The sequence below is a fragment of the Tenebrio molitor genome, chromosome 6 (assembly GCF_963966145.1).
Source record: "Tenebrio molitor chromosome 6, icTenMoli1.1, whole genome shotgun sequence".
Taxonomy (NCBI): Eukaryota; Metazoa; Arthropoda; class Insecta; order Coleoptera; family Tenebrionidae; genus Tenebrio; species Tenebrio molitor.
This window is the reverse complement of record NC_091051.1, coordinates 16,179,112-16,197,055: the sequence shown is the minus strand read 5'-3', so window position 1 is coordinate 16,197,055 and position 17,944 is coordinate 16,179,112. Positions and strand designations below refer to the sequence as shown.

Below are 17,944 nucleotides of genomic sequence, written 5' to 3'. Positions count from 1 at the left end.
GTCGTCGGAGATTTTAATATTGTTTCGAACATAACTGTTCGGTCGTTTTAAACAAACTTTTTGTGACATCTTAACAACTTTGACACTTGTTTACCGACAAACTCGATTTTTTGTGGACTTTCATAATGCCCGATTTACCATGTGGCGTCACCTGTCAGCCGTCCAATTCAATTTGAAAAGTTCACAGTCACCGACGATCATAAATCTGTTTTGGTAAATTAATTGATCGTAATCGGTCGATCGAAACTCGTCTGGATAGAGAGGCGCGATCGTGAAACTTATGCTCATGCCACCGTAAATCCACAGGTAGTTTTCTAAGACCGGTAGTAATGATGGAGTGAGTATATGATGTCTTGCAGATAACTGCAACAGTTATGTTTAATTATTTCGCACTTGCCACTCTAACTTCTGTTGATTGTTGTTATTCGGAGTGTTCGCTGGGAACAATTACCATGCAAATGGATGCATATTTATATTATTTCAGACTTGTTAGGTTTTTTCCGGACACGAATCAGCTCCACCGTGTGACGACCGTAAACACTGTATCATTTTTTTTTCGTAGTCGTGTCTCGAGGAACGAGCCATTTACATAATGTTCGGTCCGCATAATCGAGATTAGATGTTCGAATAAAACACAACGTCTGACGTGTTTTCCAAAGAGAAACTTCCAACAATCTGCCAACGACGATAAGGAAATGTAAATTGTCGAATACCAGTTTTGGTTATTTAGCCGACCGTAACAATTTGCACCGAACAATTGAGAATGCGTCGTTATATGTATAAGTGAGACTTGTGTTGATGAGTTTTTACTAGAGTTCCGTCGGGAAATAACTAAAATTACTCGCAAAACTGCACAACCTGAACATTAGCCATGTTCAAAAGCGAATAAAATGTTACGGTGGGGAATCGAGATAACGCAATCAGTGTTGAAAATGCATCCACGCAGTGAGTCAGCTTTCAACCAGACGAATTGCTAGGAAAATCCCAGTCATATCTTTCGGAATTTTCCTGTTGTTTGCTCGTTTTACAATTTTAATGTGTTTTGGAAAAACTCTTGCTGACTGAAATGTTTTATCAAGCATCTATTGGTTGACAAATTCTTGACCAGATAAGTCGATATTTGGTGGCATCTCATTTCAGAAAGATAGTTAATTTAACAAAAATAAATAAAAACCTCATCACCGCACTTTTCACCTAGAAAATGACAGTGACAGCGACACAACTGACAGTTCACATGAAAGCGGCAAAAACGTAATAACATGGGCATGGCCTACTTCGACTACAATCATTTAGAATAACCCTGTACATAGTTGTAATGTAGCTTCTCAACCCTCCGGATATTTGTTAAAATGTGTAATAACGAAATTGTCCAAGCCAAATGAACAGCAAACTCGATTTATATTTTGACAAGCTTTGCCTGAAAAACAAAGGACAAATACTAGGTATAAGCTAATCTACATTTCTAATTACAGATTTGTTAAAGGATTATTAGAAATTGACAGTGTTTGAGTTATTGTCTTCATTCATTTGAAAAAATTGCCGTTAGATTTGAATCAAATTCATTCAACAATCGATATTTGGGCGGCTCTAAAACAAGTTATTTCTAGCCGGCATTTGGCATCATAAATAATACATCTCTGCGATAAACCGCCCATGAATTAATTGTTTTGACATGAACATGTAATGATAATGAAAATTTGTTTTCTATTTTAGCCGTTTAACCCAATCGGATATAATTTTTTCGTTGCTGAAAATTTAACAAATTTTATTTTCTCTTCGGCGAACGGAAAATTGGGAGAGTATTCCTTTACTTACGAAGTCTCGAGGTCGTCACACTGTGTAACACCGAACAGTAGTTTCTGAGAACAGAAAATTTGTTTGGTGAGCTTGTAAGAAGATGACTTCTAAATCATATAAATCAACAATCATGAACCATAGTTTATCACAAAGACCGCCTACGGACCACTTCAAAAGTGTTGTTAACGATGGCTCAAGGCATTTTGCCACAGTCGCTTTAAGAATTGTAATTTCAGAGTCGTAATTTAAAAGCTCTGTTTTTCCATCCATTAGATCGGAATTAATGTAATTATGACTTCATTCTTTCGTCACACTTAATAAAGAACAATTAGAATCGACCATTAATTATAAGAAATTGACTACAATAGTATCTTTTCGGTTTTGACAAACAATTGTACTATGTAGCTTTGACATACTACACAGAAATATGACCTAAAGTTACCGTTGCTTTTGGGTCACGAGATGATGATCTCACTTTTAATAACGGTCACTTGTCAAACTGAATTAATCTTTCCGTCCAAATCTGCTTTTTAAAATTACACCATCAAATAAATAAATCATGTCCTTAAAACCCGTATCTTGCCCAAATGATTTTTACAGTATTAATGTCACTTTAACGAACATAAAACTGTCTTTTTAAAGTCATTAATTTGATGTTTCCGGGTCAAATTAATCCATCACATTTTTGGAGACTTTTTTTCGTCTCGAAGAATCTGCCACTTTCTGTGATAGAATGTAATAAATTTTCGGGACTGTGGTTTTACCAATGGAAAGAATGTCGTGCAGTATAACCGCACCGCTAAGAAACAAACGGGTGTCAGATCAGGTCAACCGTTAGCGCATCGCTTATTTGGTAAAGTTCCAAGATGGCGACCGTAAGACGATCCAAATTACCACCGAATTTACTGTTGTTCCTCCGGACAAAGTCTTCCGTCAGCGTGAAAGACTAGAAATTGAAGAGCCAGGTGGTTCCATCGTCGAAACGCATTAGGTGCCGATGTTTATTTCTTTCAACTCCTGACCGAATCGATATGTGGTCTGAAATTGCGGTTGCTCGCCAATCTCCTGTCAGACAAATAAATAAGACGCCGTTGCCCACACCGCCCTAAACAATCTCGGAGCAATACTCATTTAATTCATACGGATCGGCCAGAAAGAACAGATGATCGTTACAGAACCATAAAGGAAAAAGACAAGTATCGTGTCGGTAAGGTTGAATTGAGCTCGCACTAAAAGGATTGGATATGGTAGGGGATAAGGTTGTAAATGGGGAGCTCTATTGAGGCAGTTATGTTGAACACGAGAGTAAATTAGTTACTCATTAAATGTAAATAGATAATATAATGGAATAAATTAAAGTGAAAATCAGTCCATAATAACAGTCACTCGAGAAGAGTTTTTAATTAAAAATAAATGTGATCAAGTGGCCTGGTTGGTGCTTGCTTTTGTTTTCGTATGGCGTAGCTTCATGAGCTGTCAAACATCATTCATTCAGCGAAGAAGCAGTGGTGTGAATTCTTTCTTTTGCAAAAAGCAGTGCTTTTGAGGACCATCTAACGAAAACTTTCCTAGTATTCGGAGTGCGACACGGTGGTTTTTACTTAAGATTAATTATTTAATTCACATTTAAATGGTCTTTAAAGTTAGCTTACGTATCTGAAGAAAACGTTGAAAACATTCCCATTAAAAACACGATATGCGTCACAATTTCAACAAGGGGTCATGAACTATATCTAATGGTTGAAGGGCAAGAATTTTGTCTTTGTTTGGTACTGAAGCCTTCTGCGAAGAAGAACATTCCGCACCCAATTATATGTATGTAGTTAGTGTCTTTTGTTCAACAAGACACATTTCCAATAACGGTATTTTGTAAAATGGTAATGTTTCTGACGTTTTAAACCAAAACATTTATTACATCGTGCTTTCTTGGGTTACCTATCGAACCGACATTTTGTGTTAGTTCTTACAACATACAGAGTAGTGGCCGCGCCTGTCATTTTTAGATAGAAGAAACAGTAAGAATGTAAATATAAGTTTATCCTCAAAGTAGTCATTGAAGAGTCGATTGTGACGCACCACGGATTACAGATCAGGGATCAGTTGTTTAAATCTAACCTCACTTTTAGCGTTATTTGTGATATTAGTGTGCAGACTGACGTATGGTGCGTTGACAATCGAGTCTTCAACGTCAACTTTGAGGATACATTTAAATGAACAACCGATATTTAGAACACTTTTTCACTTAGCCACACCAAGAAAGTTGCCATAAACGTTGTCTCTAATGAAATACATATCTATTAAATTCTCATGTTTTACCACCGACGGTTTTCTTGGGCCTGCCTGTTACCTTTGCAGTTATTTTGTCTTCATAAGACAGTAATTTTGGATTCCACTGAATGCTATCCACACATCAACAAATCTATTAAAACTGCACAAATATTTATTGGAATTTAATGTTCTTCAACTTTGCCGCAGGCGTCACATTTGTTTGAAATAAAACTAAATCTCGACATCCACTGTTTCGTCTAACATGTACACCAACAAAATGTGACCGGATGCTGCATAATTTGACTGTCTGAACATGTCGTTAGTGTAGTAACGCTGTAAAACATTTCGTTTACGGCGACGCGTTGTGTCTTCTATTTGTCACGTGCAAAATGAGTAGGTATGTCACCCATTGCTCGTAGTAGAAAAAATATTGATAAACTCGCTACACGCAAGCATGTTGTCGGATATCATTTACTCTATGATGCAAAAACTTCTGAACAGGAGCTAGTATAAATAAAGGAAGACTTGAAAACGTATGACTTAACTTAAATCATCCAATCATAAACGTCATCATTACGGTAGTTAGTCATTTATATTTCATTTTCATAACGGATAACAATCATAAATATGTATCGATTGAATTTTATTAATTATTATTATTATTAATTGCTGTAACAAATAATGAACTTGTGACGTTTCAGACAAAGATCGTGTCACTAAAGCTACACCACACGTTTTAGATTCTTTTGTTTTTTACAGCTGCTTTTAATCAAACATTTTTTAAAACAGACGGTCAATTTTCAATGTACCATCTACTAATATGTAGTATTTGCCATGAGTACACTTTATTTTTATAATCTCATATCATCTACTTACTTAAATACATACTTGTATAATAATGTACATACTTCTTTTGATCACATCATTGGATTTGTTTCTTCACTTCTCTTTCTACAGTGTGGTGGATTCCGAAAAAGAATAGTTCCTATAAACACCGTTTAAATAATTTTGACATATAAAGTGACACTTTTCAAAATTAATTGACGTTTGGAAACGTCACACTTTTCGTAACTGGTTACGAAAAGTAAAATCTTTCCTAACTGGTTAGGAAAAATTTATTGTATCATCAATTTGACATTGTCACATTTTTTGTTTTTAAGCAAAATAACCGTGCCTACTTACCTACTTGATATTTTAACACAATAATAATTTATTATTAATGAAATTCATTACTTCGTTTCACGTTTGAAGAAAAATTTTTTTTTTATAATTAGAAAAAATCTTGTATGTAACACGTTAGGAAATGCAATTTTGTGTAACTCGTGTGATTTTGCGGGATCTCGCTGCGCTCGTCCCGCAAATATTCCACTCGTTACACAAAATAACGCATTTCCTAACTGGTTACATAAATAGCTATTTAATCTTAAATAAACCTTCCCTTTTTTACTTACTTCGGGAATTGGTTTAAAATTTATTTATAAGGTTGAAAGTGTAGTTAAATAAAATACAGTCAAAAATTCTCCAGGATGTGCAATAAGTATTATGTATACAAAATTCCCGAAAAGAGCGATAGTGAAAAATGACAAAAAATACTTTCCCAGACGATTTTCCAGCACTATGGAAAAATTCAAGAAAACATTAAAAAGACGAGACAAGATTCACTCCGAAAATTAGAAATTCTTTGCGTTTGTTTTGTACAAATCAAAGTCTAAAATTCCACCAGGACATATTGAATGTGGAGATAAAATAATGCGTAATTATAGGAGAGGATAAAGAAGCGGGTAAAGAAGTGAGTAAAAGAGAAGATAAAGTAACAAATCGAAAAAACTAGTACATAGTGGAAAAAGACATAACAGATTGGTCAGTCTTTGAAGCAGAGATAAAAACACATATTTTCAAATATTTAAAAAACGAACACTATTTTGTATCAATACATTTTAATCGCTTAGCTTAGCAATTTTTTCTGTATCTTTAGCTGCTTTCAGTAGCTCTCAATTTCTCGTAAAACGGTATACATACATATCTAATTCCTTTTTATATAATTTTTTAGTTTGAAGCCTGGCATATCATGAAAACAGCCATAAGAAATTGTTATGTTATTTCTTATCCAATTTGTGCTTTTATCGATTTAAAAAACCTGCATTAACAAGCTCTATTCTAGCAACTCCATTTTGAACATTTAGTAAAGATTCATTGGTAATTGTTCTCTTTAACTACTTCTGGAATTTTCGCGTTTTTTTTGGCTAGACAGCCTCAGGAGGTCCTCCTACATCGTTTCCCACCAGTCAAACCTTGTGCAAATGAAAATTTTCCTTACCCTTTAGTTATACTAAGACTTGGCGCGACCTTGACGCGACCTTGAAACACAACAAGGGAGAAAAAAAAAGGCTTTTGCACAAGGTTTGAATGGTGGGAAACGATCTAGGAGGACGCCCTGAGGCTGTCTAGCCAGAAAAAACGCGAAAATTCCAGAAGTAGTTAAAGTGAACAATTACCGATTCATTTTATAAGATTCATCCTAAAGATCTCTCTTGACAGTTAATATTTATCAAATGTACACTAATTCATGAACATTCCTTGTCACTCATTGATTGAGTTCAACTTTGACAGTAATTTGATTGAGTAGTTTTCTGTGATTAATTTAAAGCTCTGTCTGACGATTCTCCAATTGATCGGTTTTTGATTTTATATTTTCTACACATTTTGTTATCGACAATATTTTTCCCGACACTAGATCGATATCTTGTTCATCATTGTTTCAATTTTTAGTTTATTGGAACGTACCAAATGATAAAGTGATAAACGTGATAATATTTTTAACGGAACAACACTAATTATAAGGTTTATTTTGCTGTATTTAACCAGGTACTTAAAAGGGCAAACTAAGACACTTCAACAGCAGCTGTTATGTGTATTGAGTATTGACCTTCACCGAGAGAAATAGTCAAGTTTCTTTGCTGGTGCTTCAAAATTGCACATCCGTGTTTGGAGTCATTCTGTGTCGAGATTTCGATTTGGTAACTGATTTGTTTGATAAGATGTAGTCGCAAAATGAGTAGATCAGACGTTTCCCGATGGTTATCCCACATATATGTACGTATATTTTTTCCAACGGCATGCATTCTTCTGCACGTAATATGAAAGCACGCCTCGACGTGAGAAAGTTTCTCGGTCGAATAGCTGTCGCGCTTTCACAAACACGGGAGGATGGGCACCTAAATCTTTAAATGCGATCAGCAGCAGCAATCCGTCTTTGATGTATTTTGTCAGATAGTGGGCCCGTGCCGGATTTACTTTTACTCCTTGTTGAATTTGGACGTGTACATGTTTGGCCGGCTTCCTAAAACCCGAGCCAATGAACCTTACGCTGTTTTTTTTCTGGTCGAGCCAACACCACGGAGGTTTTTTCGACCACGACACAAAGGATTTCAGATTATGGTCATTAATTTTTAGGCACACGACGTCTTTTCATTATCCTTTTACGTCCGCTGCGGTCGAACAGCCAACAAACATCATCATCATTACGTTAAGGAGGGATTATCGCACGCGTAATTGCGCCACACCCGACGCACAGACCCGTTCGCCGTATTCAGGCAGGAAAAAATCGCGGGGATTGCCGAGACTCTCGCAGTTTCACCTTTCACCGTCGTCAGAAAAAAGACGATTGCGTAAGGACCGATCCTTAAATTCGCCCGTGGGCGGTGGGCCGGCCCGGAATAATAATTAATTTCGTTAAAAATTTAATTACGTTTCAAGTAAAGCGCGGTGGATATTTTACGTTATTGATGCGTCAAACGCGCATTTAGATGGGAATAATGATTAATTTATGTTAATTAAGTGTCAGGTTCTTGCAAATTGTCCGAGGTGCACGGACTGTCGGTCGAGAATTTAATTTGTCGGTTCTCTCTTTTTCGAACGTCAGAGGGGTCGTCTTCCTTTCGGCCCAAAGTGGTGTTAAGATTTATGATCCTGGTGGACGGCTAATTCGTGACGATACGGTGGCACTCGATAAAAAAACCGCACGACGGACATGTTGATTGTATTGTCACCGCAGTAAAGTTGAATGGAACATGGCGGATCCTTATGGTGTTTTGGTGTGCGACCGTTCGGCGGTTACATAGTGGGTAATGACCGTGGTAGGTTAGCACCGATTTGGTCACCGTTCAGGGACAAACTGTTGGAAATTTCAGAACGTTTATCGCAACCGCAATCGCACTAATTGCGACTGTAAAGATCGAGAACAAGGAGTGATTCTTTGTGTATTTGTTTCTTCTATTTTTTTTCAAAGATGAATTGTTACCGGTTTTAACAACAGTAACTTGAAACTAATCAAAATCTGTTTTTTGTACCGGTGGCAGAGAAATGTAATCGATAACAATGGACTTAATAAGATTTTACAAATGAGCCAATTGTTAATTACAGACAGTTAAAAGATCAATAGACTTAACAAGGATTGTAAGCTGTTAAGTATCTTACAATTGGGTAATTACAAAAGAATCGCCGATTTGCTTTCAGCTCTTTGAAGCTCGTCTTTACAATCTGAAAAGTAATTACGTACCACTAAATTTTATTTCAAGATGTAGAGTCTGTATGATTGTTACAGAACATATTCAATGTTACCAAACATGTAGCCAGGGACATGTCCTGCTCCAATAATAAACTTTTTTGATAACCTGGCACACTCACATTACATAAATTTAGTCAAAAATGTCACTTCTTAACCTGGTCCTAACCTTACTTTTGTAATGGATCTTCTAAGTTCTAAGACACACTTCAGAATGCTGTAAAAAGTTCGAAACCTACTTGATGAACTTTTCAACACTCGATATACCTAAATAAATGGGTCACTAAATTATGTGGCGAAAGACAGAAAAAAGTCACATCACCCAAGATGATTACAGGAATTAGTAAGATATGTTGGAAAATTGAAGGTGAAGGAATACTAAAAGAAAAAGTAGACTAGACAGTGTCTGGCAGACGAAATCGTAAACAGATGTTATAATGTGTGGAAATAGCATTAGTGTGAAGCCATGGAAAAGAGACAAGAATTATAGGAAAATAATGAAACATCATTTATTTTTAAATTAAAAAAAAGTCAAGCATAACTTACTGCAAGCGAATTAAACATCAACTCTGAAAATAAATTCCTTATGAGCTGAGACAATTGGAGCAGATTTTTGGTATTCTGCCAAATAATTTTGATTCTAGTCACTTGGCATAGACCGCATACGTTAAATTGTTTATTTCCAATTTATTAAGTACATAAAAGTTTTCAGTTGATTCATTTGATTTTTTTTTTTAATTTGACGAAATTTAAATTTGTTTGTTTTTTATATACATACGTACATTTAAAATAGGAGCTGAGATGAGTCATTTTTAAACATTTAAGTATCGCTAATTTTAAGCATTTATCTAAAAATATACCAAGTTTACAAGGTCTCTAACAGCAGGTGTCGTGGTGAAAGAATTTTGTTTATTATGATAGATAGTCACTTTCGGAGTATGTAATTACATGTTTTATTTTTTTGTTATTCTTCTACAGTGTCCCAAAATTCGCCGAATAACACAATGTACGTTGCTAAGATAAAAGAATGTCCTGAAAATGTGAAAAAAAATATCTTCGATATTTTCGAAGATTATATAGCCTTTTTCTGAAAGAAGTTTGACACATCTTGGATTTATCTCATTAATCATAGGCGTTTGATTTTTTTATGTCCATGGATATAAAAAAGGACAATTTTGTATCATTTATGTTCATTGAAATCTTTTAATTTAATAGATTAATACAGATACTGATTTTTCAGGAAAATCCACACAAGGTTTTGTGGAAATGCTGCAAACGACACAGTAAATGTTTGCAAACTGATTATAATCTTTCAAAACTGTTATTCCATCAGCCTATAAAGAACAAGTCGTCAATATAATCAGGATGTACGAAGTCAAAACTGTAATTTTTGAGCCGTTGTAGCTTCGAAACTAAAGAAAATGAAATGTTTTATCAATTGACGTCATATAAATCTTTATACTTAGTGGATGTTTTTTGAGAAAATTCAATCAGCAGTAGTAACTATGTAATAAATGACGAAAATAATATTTTTATTTTCGTTGCTGAATTGCCAGGGAATTAAGTTAAATGATTAAAATGGTTTATGTCAAATAAAAATCTATTAAAGTCGTAAAATTTAAGTAAAAAACTAATAAAAAGAAGGAAAAGTTAATTTACTCGCGAGCATTAATCAACAAGAATTTAAATAAACTGGAATGACAAAAAAAACAAAAATTTCTAAACATTATTTATCGTTGGTGTACAGGTTGATCGCAAACACGTTTATGTCTTTAGATGATAAATTAATTAAGCGATTACTCAAGTGACCTTTTAAGCGGATCAAATTGACAACTGTTGCTGAAACTGCAACTTAATCTGTATCAGCACACGTGACTGTTTTTGTGACACTATCTATTTACCTATAAAGTTTCAATTTCAAAATGTTTCTCCATATTACTACTCGAACCGACTTAATTGTTGATAATTTTTTGATAATCCTATTAGATGTGATACACACAAATATTTTATCCACAATCGTGTAAAAAATAGTCACTTTTTGCATTGAAAATCGTTGTCAAAGTTGCCGTTTAGTGAACTGAACTGTGCAATAAAATTTTTATTGCACGTTTTTATTACACGAAACTGTCAGAATAAAATAATACGTACCTACAATTTGTTGGAAATGTCACAATTTAAAAAATCTCACATAAAATAATTACTAAAAGTAAAACGTTATAATCGTAGATAAAATGTTATAAGACATTCGTGTACAAAGTTAACAACTATTGTACTCAAACACTCGCTCGTACCTCGCTCGTATTTTAAACCCGTTGGTGCAATAAAGGATAACTTTTTACACTTACATCTTAAACAACTATTCTTTAAAATGTCAGAATTTTGCAAAATACCGTCTCAAGATAGCAAATTGTGAAATCAAAAATTTTGTTAATAATACCTACCCATTCTTTGACTTATCTCGGTTATCTTGGTGTCCCCTTCAACTAAACAGTGTAAATATTTAAACAGGTTACAACATAATGTCTATTATCATTTATAACATATCGAATGAGTTCTGGCGCACCGGACAAACATACCTAAATAAGACGAGCTTTGAGCTTTTTTCATTCAGCACAATCAGAAACGTCAATTCAAATTATGCACAAATTTCACCAAATGACTCAAACCTTCAAGCTGACTCACCCAGTATATACCTACTACCGATCTACCTACCGGTCACAGCGTACGTTTGTATTTATTATTGTAAATAGTGAAGTCATGCGGCAATTAACGGACTAATAAAATTTTGTGAGGTCGGCGACCTTCCGAATTTCTACCGAATTTTACAATCATCGTGACAATGACTGTAGAAAAACTTAGAACATGTTGAAACCATGTTTACGAAGCTTGCTCGATCGTGCTCATTATTAAATGAGCCACTTGTTGGGGTCACAGTCCGAAATAGCAAACAATGCCATTTTCTCACAGCATACATCACGTCGTTATCAACCGACTTGGCCAAACTTTAAAATTACGTGATTCGTATATAAAGATCGAGTTTCCGAAGTTCTCCTCAACTGATAAAGGGAGTCGGACTGTTTCATCGCATCCTCTCTTGTTTCTCTTTCTCGAGAGAATATAAATTAAAATTAAGAAATTAATACGGCGGGTATCGGTGAAACGTCGGTTTAATTTGTGGCGTTGTCCCAACATCCGGACATAAATTATGAATTAATATTGAAATATTTACTTCAACGTGCCCACAGAACAATGAATTAGTATGTAGGACAACGAAATATTAAACACATTTTTTTCCTGTTTTCGTCTTTTGCATATGTCTAAGTCACGTCCAAAAGTTAGATGGATTTATAGACTTGTTTTGGACCTTCAGGAATTTCGATAAATAGTTCAAGACAAACAAAACAGTACCGAGACATTATTTACAACCCTCTCGCACACCCCAATAGTGCGAGATGCCAGACCGTCACAAATCTGTCAGCGTCAGACCATGAGACCCATTTCGTGATTGTTGGATGCTGATTATTAGGGTATTTAAAGGGCGGATTAGGTCAGTTGAAGACGAACTGTGACAGAGTGTAGAGCAAAGAATCCAATTAGAATATCTTATTAAAGTTTATGCGAAAGTGAGTTTGTGAAAGGTGTAGTTAATTTACACAAGGTGAGTGTATCACTGAGTAACCTGTTTCTGTTGGTGATGTGGTGAGTTTACCTATTCTAATAATTAATATTGATCATGATCATGGCCATAATTAAATACAATTAGCATGGTGAGTCTTTGAATGATTTGTAATAATTAATTGAGAGTATTGAGAGTCGCTGACTGAGATCAGGGCTGCTCGTGATTGCTAATTAATTGAGGGTCGCTGTCTGAGATCAGGACCGCTCGTGATTAATAATTAATTGAGAGTCGCTGACAGGGATCAGGACTGCTCGTGAGTTATAATTAATTGAGATGATGTTGTTTTCACCATTGAGGGTGATGTTGTTGATTTGATCAGAATCATAACAGTTTGATGCAATTGCTAATTTTGATATGATTGAGCCCCGACATGTCGAGCTAATTAATTAGACTGTCCAACCTTCCTTTGTTCCGGCAACTGTACGCTAGCAGAGACCGTGGAGCTGCTAGCGGGGTGAAATTGATTGTGATGCACTGGCAGAGACCGGGGATGCTGCCAGTGTGGCAGGTCGAGTGTGCCGCTGAGGTCCATCAGGGCCGCTCATCTGTTTTTGGTGATCACAATTGATTGAGGGTCGCTGAGTGTTATCAGGGCGCCTCGTTTGGTTACAGTTGTGCAGTGGACTGTTAGAGTCCTGGGGGTTCTGAGTGAACCCTACTCTTTTCCTTTTCCTAACAACCCTGGACAAAACTCAATGAGTTAATAATAATTGATAATAACTTAAAGTACTAGAGCTCAATGAATATGTGATGATAATTGATAATCACCAACGATATTAAGAGTTAACGTTGACATTGTGATGGTACCATATTTGAGATGTGTGTGATTTATTATTAGTAAATATGTATTGGTTGTGCTCGCACAACACTTTCAGCGAACTGGTTACTCACCACCCCATTTTATTATTTTACAGGAGGTAAGCCTGTGATAGATGTGCAGACCACGATCACCTCGATCCACGACACAAGCCGTCATGACACCATTGTTAACGTAATGTTTACCCAATTATTTTATTTACTGACAATTACCAAATTACGACATCCTGACACTGCATCAAGTTTGATGTGTTATATTGATTGACAATTTGATTAGTATCAGCATTATTATTATTTTTGTGTGCTGTCTCTCTCGGCGAGAGTTATCTCTCTCGCACTCGCATCATAGCTCCTGCAAATTATATCAGAAGTGGGATCTGTTACTCGTGTGCCTGAGCATTTTTGATAATTTTGATGTCAGTGGTCAGTTAAAAATTATTTAAGTACAACTTTAACAACATCTTGAATTGGGTTATTCTAAAAATGGTGGTCGAGGTGGTCGAAACAAAATGTATAAATGACAATTGCCGAAATTTATTCGTTTTTATTTCTCCTTTCGATAAGATTTGAAGATGAGTTCTCATCATAAACGAAGACGCCGTCGTCATGAGTCGAGCTCTCCGGAAGAAAGGAGACTCCGACGCCGTCGTACCCATGAATCTGGAACGACAGAAAGTTCCATTGACCGTTTGACGGACGTCATGACAACGTTCCTACAGCAAACAGCAAATAAATCCTCAGGTTTTTCATGCAGAGGCGAGGTTATACCCGTATTTAACCCCGAGGAGGTGGGACAAAATGCAGAAAAGTGGTGCAGAAAAGTTGACGAACTCCGCGAGATTTTTCACTGGTCTGAGGAGGCGACAATTTATTACGCCCTCGCGAAGCTTCGTGGTCTTGCGGAGACCTGGTACAAAGGCCTTCCAACTCTAAAATGGTCATGGGCGCAGTGGAAAGACAAAATCCAGGTGGCTTTCCCATCAAAAAGAGATTTTTACGAAGATCTGCGCACAATAATGTGTCGCCGAAAGCGTCCTGACGAAAATTACGCCAAATATTTCTACGAAATGTCGGCACTTTTAAGCGCATGTAAAATCACTGGTACCGACGCCGTGTCATGCATCATAGGTGGAATTGATGACGTGATTGTCAAAACTGGGGCAAGAGCGGGAAATCATCAAACTATCGAGTCCCTGTATCAATATTTGTGTTCATTAGGGGAGACACCCAAAACTAGCCAACATGTATCCTCAACGAAAACTTCCGACAAGAAGAAATCGCACCACGAACCTGAGGTAGGTGCAAAGGAGAACGACTGGAAGTGCTTTGCTTGCGGGAAAACGGGGCACAACTCGTGGCACTGTCACAAGAATAAAGACAGACAGGAGAAACGGTGCTACCAATGTGGGCAGGTCGGACACTTCAAACCAGATTGTCCGTTGAGGAAGTCCGGACAACAAGCGAGACCAATCTAATAATTGAAACAACCGTCGTCGCCGAAATCTTCAAACAATCAGTGCTATAAAAACATTTTTACTCAACGGCTCCCCCTCGCCAATTAATATCCATAGTTATCGATACGTTTACTAATTTTGGTACCATTAGGTTTTGTTTTGTTTTTTTTCCCTCATTTTCTTTTGTTATTAAATGCAATAAATTAATTCAACTTAACAATAGATTTATTCTGACAACTACGCGGTGTCTTGATTGATTCTCAGTTCAAGTAAAAGTGGAGTTATTTTGTCCGTGTAATTTTGGGTGCCGCTCGTAAAGAGGTTGTAACGGTAGCGATCATAAATCGCCGTCTACGTTATTTGAAAAAAAAAAAAAAAATAAGTGAGCACCTTGGGTACCACTACGATCAGGATTTCAGTAGACCAGTACTCACTGGGCGAACGTTTACGGAATTGCCGGGAATTATTGTTATCAAGAAGAATTCGACCCTGCAATTTATGACATCAAGTACTCAATTGAACCGGAACCACCGACAAGGAAAATATAACTTCAGGTAGTTCTTTCGAAGGAAAGTGACAGTGGAACCTGATGAATGAGAGACATCTCGGGACGAGATGATTGCAGGATGGCCGAATCTGTAGGACAACGAAATATTAAACACATTTTTTTCCTGTTTTCGTCTTTTGCATATGTCTAAGTCACGTCCAAAAGTTAGATGGATTTATAGACTTGTTTTGGACCTTCAGGAATTTCGATAAATAGTTCAAGACAAACAAAACAGTACCGAGACATTATTTACAACCCTCTCGCACACCCCAATAGTGCGAGATGCCAGACCGTCACAAATCTGTCAGCGTCAGACCATGAGACCCATTTCGTGATTGTTGGATGCTGATTATTAGGGTATTTAAAGGGCGGATTAGGTCAGTTGAAGACGAACTGTGACAGAGTGTAGAGCAAAGAATCCAATTAGAATATCTTATTAAAGTTTATGCGAAAGTGAGTTTGTGAAAGGTGTAGTTAATTTACACAAGGTGAGTGTATCACTGAGTAACCTGTTTCTGTTGGTGATGTGGTGAGTTTACCTATTCTAATAATTAATATTGATCATGATCATGGCCATAATTAAATACAATTAGCATGGTGAGTCTTTGAATGATTTGTAATAATTAATTGAGAGTATTGAGAGTCGCTGACTGAGATCAGGGCTGCTCGTGATTGCTAATTAATTGAGGGTCGCTGTCTGAGATCAGGACCGCTCGTGATTAATAATTAATTGAGAGTCGCTGACAGGGATCAGGACTGCTCGTGAGTTATAATTAATTGAGATGATGTTGTTTTCACCATTGAGGGTGATGTTGTTGATTTGATCAGAATCATAACAGTTTGATGCAATTGCTAATTTTGATATGATTGAGCCCCGACATGTCGAGCTAATTAATTAGACTGTCCAACCTTCCTTTGTTCCGGCAACTGTACGCTAGCAGAGACCGTGGAGCTGCTAGCGGGGTGAAATTGATTGTGATGCACTGGCAGAGACCGGGGATGCTGCCAGTGTGGCAGGTCGAGTGTGCCGCTGAGGTCCATCAGGGCCGCTCATCTGTTTTTGGTGATCACAATTGATTGAGGGTCGCTGAGTGTTATCAGGGCGCCTCGTTTGGTTACAGTTGTGCAGTGGACTGTTAGAGTCCTGGGGGTTCTGAGTGAACCCTACTCTTTTCCTTTTCCTAACAACCCTGGACAAAACTCAATGAGTTAATAATAATTGATAATAACTTAAAGTACTAGAGCTCAATGAATATGTGATGATAATTGATAATCACCAACGATATTAAGAGTTAACGTTGACATTGTGATGGTACCATATTTGAGATGTGTGTGATTTATTATTGTAAATATGTATTGGTTGTGCTCGCACAACACTTTCAGCGAACTGGTTACTCACCACCCCATTTTATTATTTTACAGGAGGTAAGCCTGTGATAGATGTGCAGACCACGATCACCTCGATCCACGACACAAGCCGTCATGACACCATTGTTAACGTAATGTTTACCCAATTATTTTATTTACTGACAATTACCAAATTACGACATCCTGACACTGCATCAAGTTTGATGTGTTATATTGATTGACAATTTGATTAGTATCAGCATTATTATTATTTTTGTGTGCTGTCTCTCTCGGCGAGAGTTATCTCTCTCGCACTCGCATCATAGCTCCTGCAAGTACTAGGTATGTAACATCAATGATTAATGGTGATTTCACGGAAAGCGCGTTAACTCATTAAATTAATGGTATTATTTCGTCCCGTATTAGCGCTCCCGTTTGATATTTCAGCCGATTTTGCGAAATTTTACACCGTGTTTGCGCAAAACGAGTGCTTTCTCGACTTTACACTTTCATAAATTTACATTCACGAGAGACGACGGAGCTTTCACCGCGAACTCTGACCTCATATTCTAGTAATGGTTCTAGATGTACCTACAAACTGTTTAAACTTGTCGGGGCATAAATCATTCGATTTTAAATTTCGCAGATTGTTTGCATTATTTTTTTTGTATGGCAACCCGTTCGACCGCTCCATTAGATCGTATCTGGGAAGTTTGAAATATGCATCCGCTCCTGCATCAGATTGTTATTGCGATCACGATATCTTTTGCTATTAATTAATACTCATATCGGCGTTACTTTATTTTGCAAATAATTACATCTTTGGATAATGATCGTCATTTATCAAGGCAATATAGTTTGCCCGCCGCGCCGCCCGTGCGTGCCACTTCGATGCAATCCGCACCAGTTTCAACCGGAATTTTTTGTTCGGAAATTATTTAAATTATTAATGCAAACAAACATTTACCGAACATAAAAACATTTAGTTTTAAAATTGGATAAATCTATTGAATTACTGAACAAATAGAGTTGTTTACATCGTAATATGTAATATCAGAAATCGATATCTTTTGTGTGTGGTTGTTTTCTCCAGCTTCTCTCAAGCTCAAGATTTTCCAAAGGAAATTGTGAATCTTATCTTTCGGTGGCGGTGTTCACTATGCATAAATTTTCATTTTTCTGTTGCGGAGTGTGCAAATGAAAAAATAAACATGTTCTGTTACACTACATCAGAGTGAAGACCGTCACGTTACATTTTTTTACGAAAATCGGTTAATCGGCCATCAACCTCCCATTATTTATTTGCGAAACTCGGTCTGTCTGGGAGAAAGTGTAAATTTTACAAAGTAAAAATGTTAATCTCTTGATGGTTTGATTAAAAATGAAATACGGTTAAGAATCCAGTTTCGATAAACACGAATTTATAAGAGAAATAGCTTTCAGGTGCCCTTTTCTTCTGATTTAAATATTTT

General features: G+C 36.6%; 1 protein-coding gene across 2 annotated transcripts in view; it reads left to right on the top strand.

The window, feature by feature from the left end:
• The window catches only part of Hers (Histone gene-specific Epigenetic Repressor in late S phase), a 154,184-nt gene that overhangs the window by 99,759 nt on the left and 36,481 nt on the right, over positions 1-17,944 (top strand). The gene's annotated exons all lie outside the window — the stretch shown is intronic.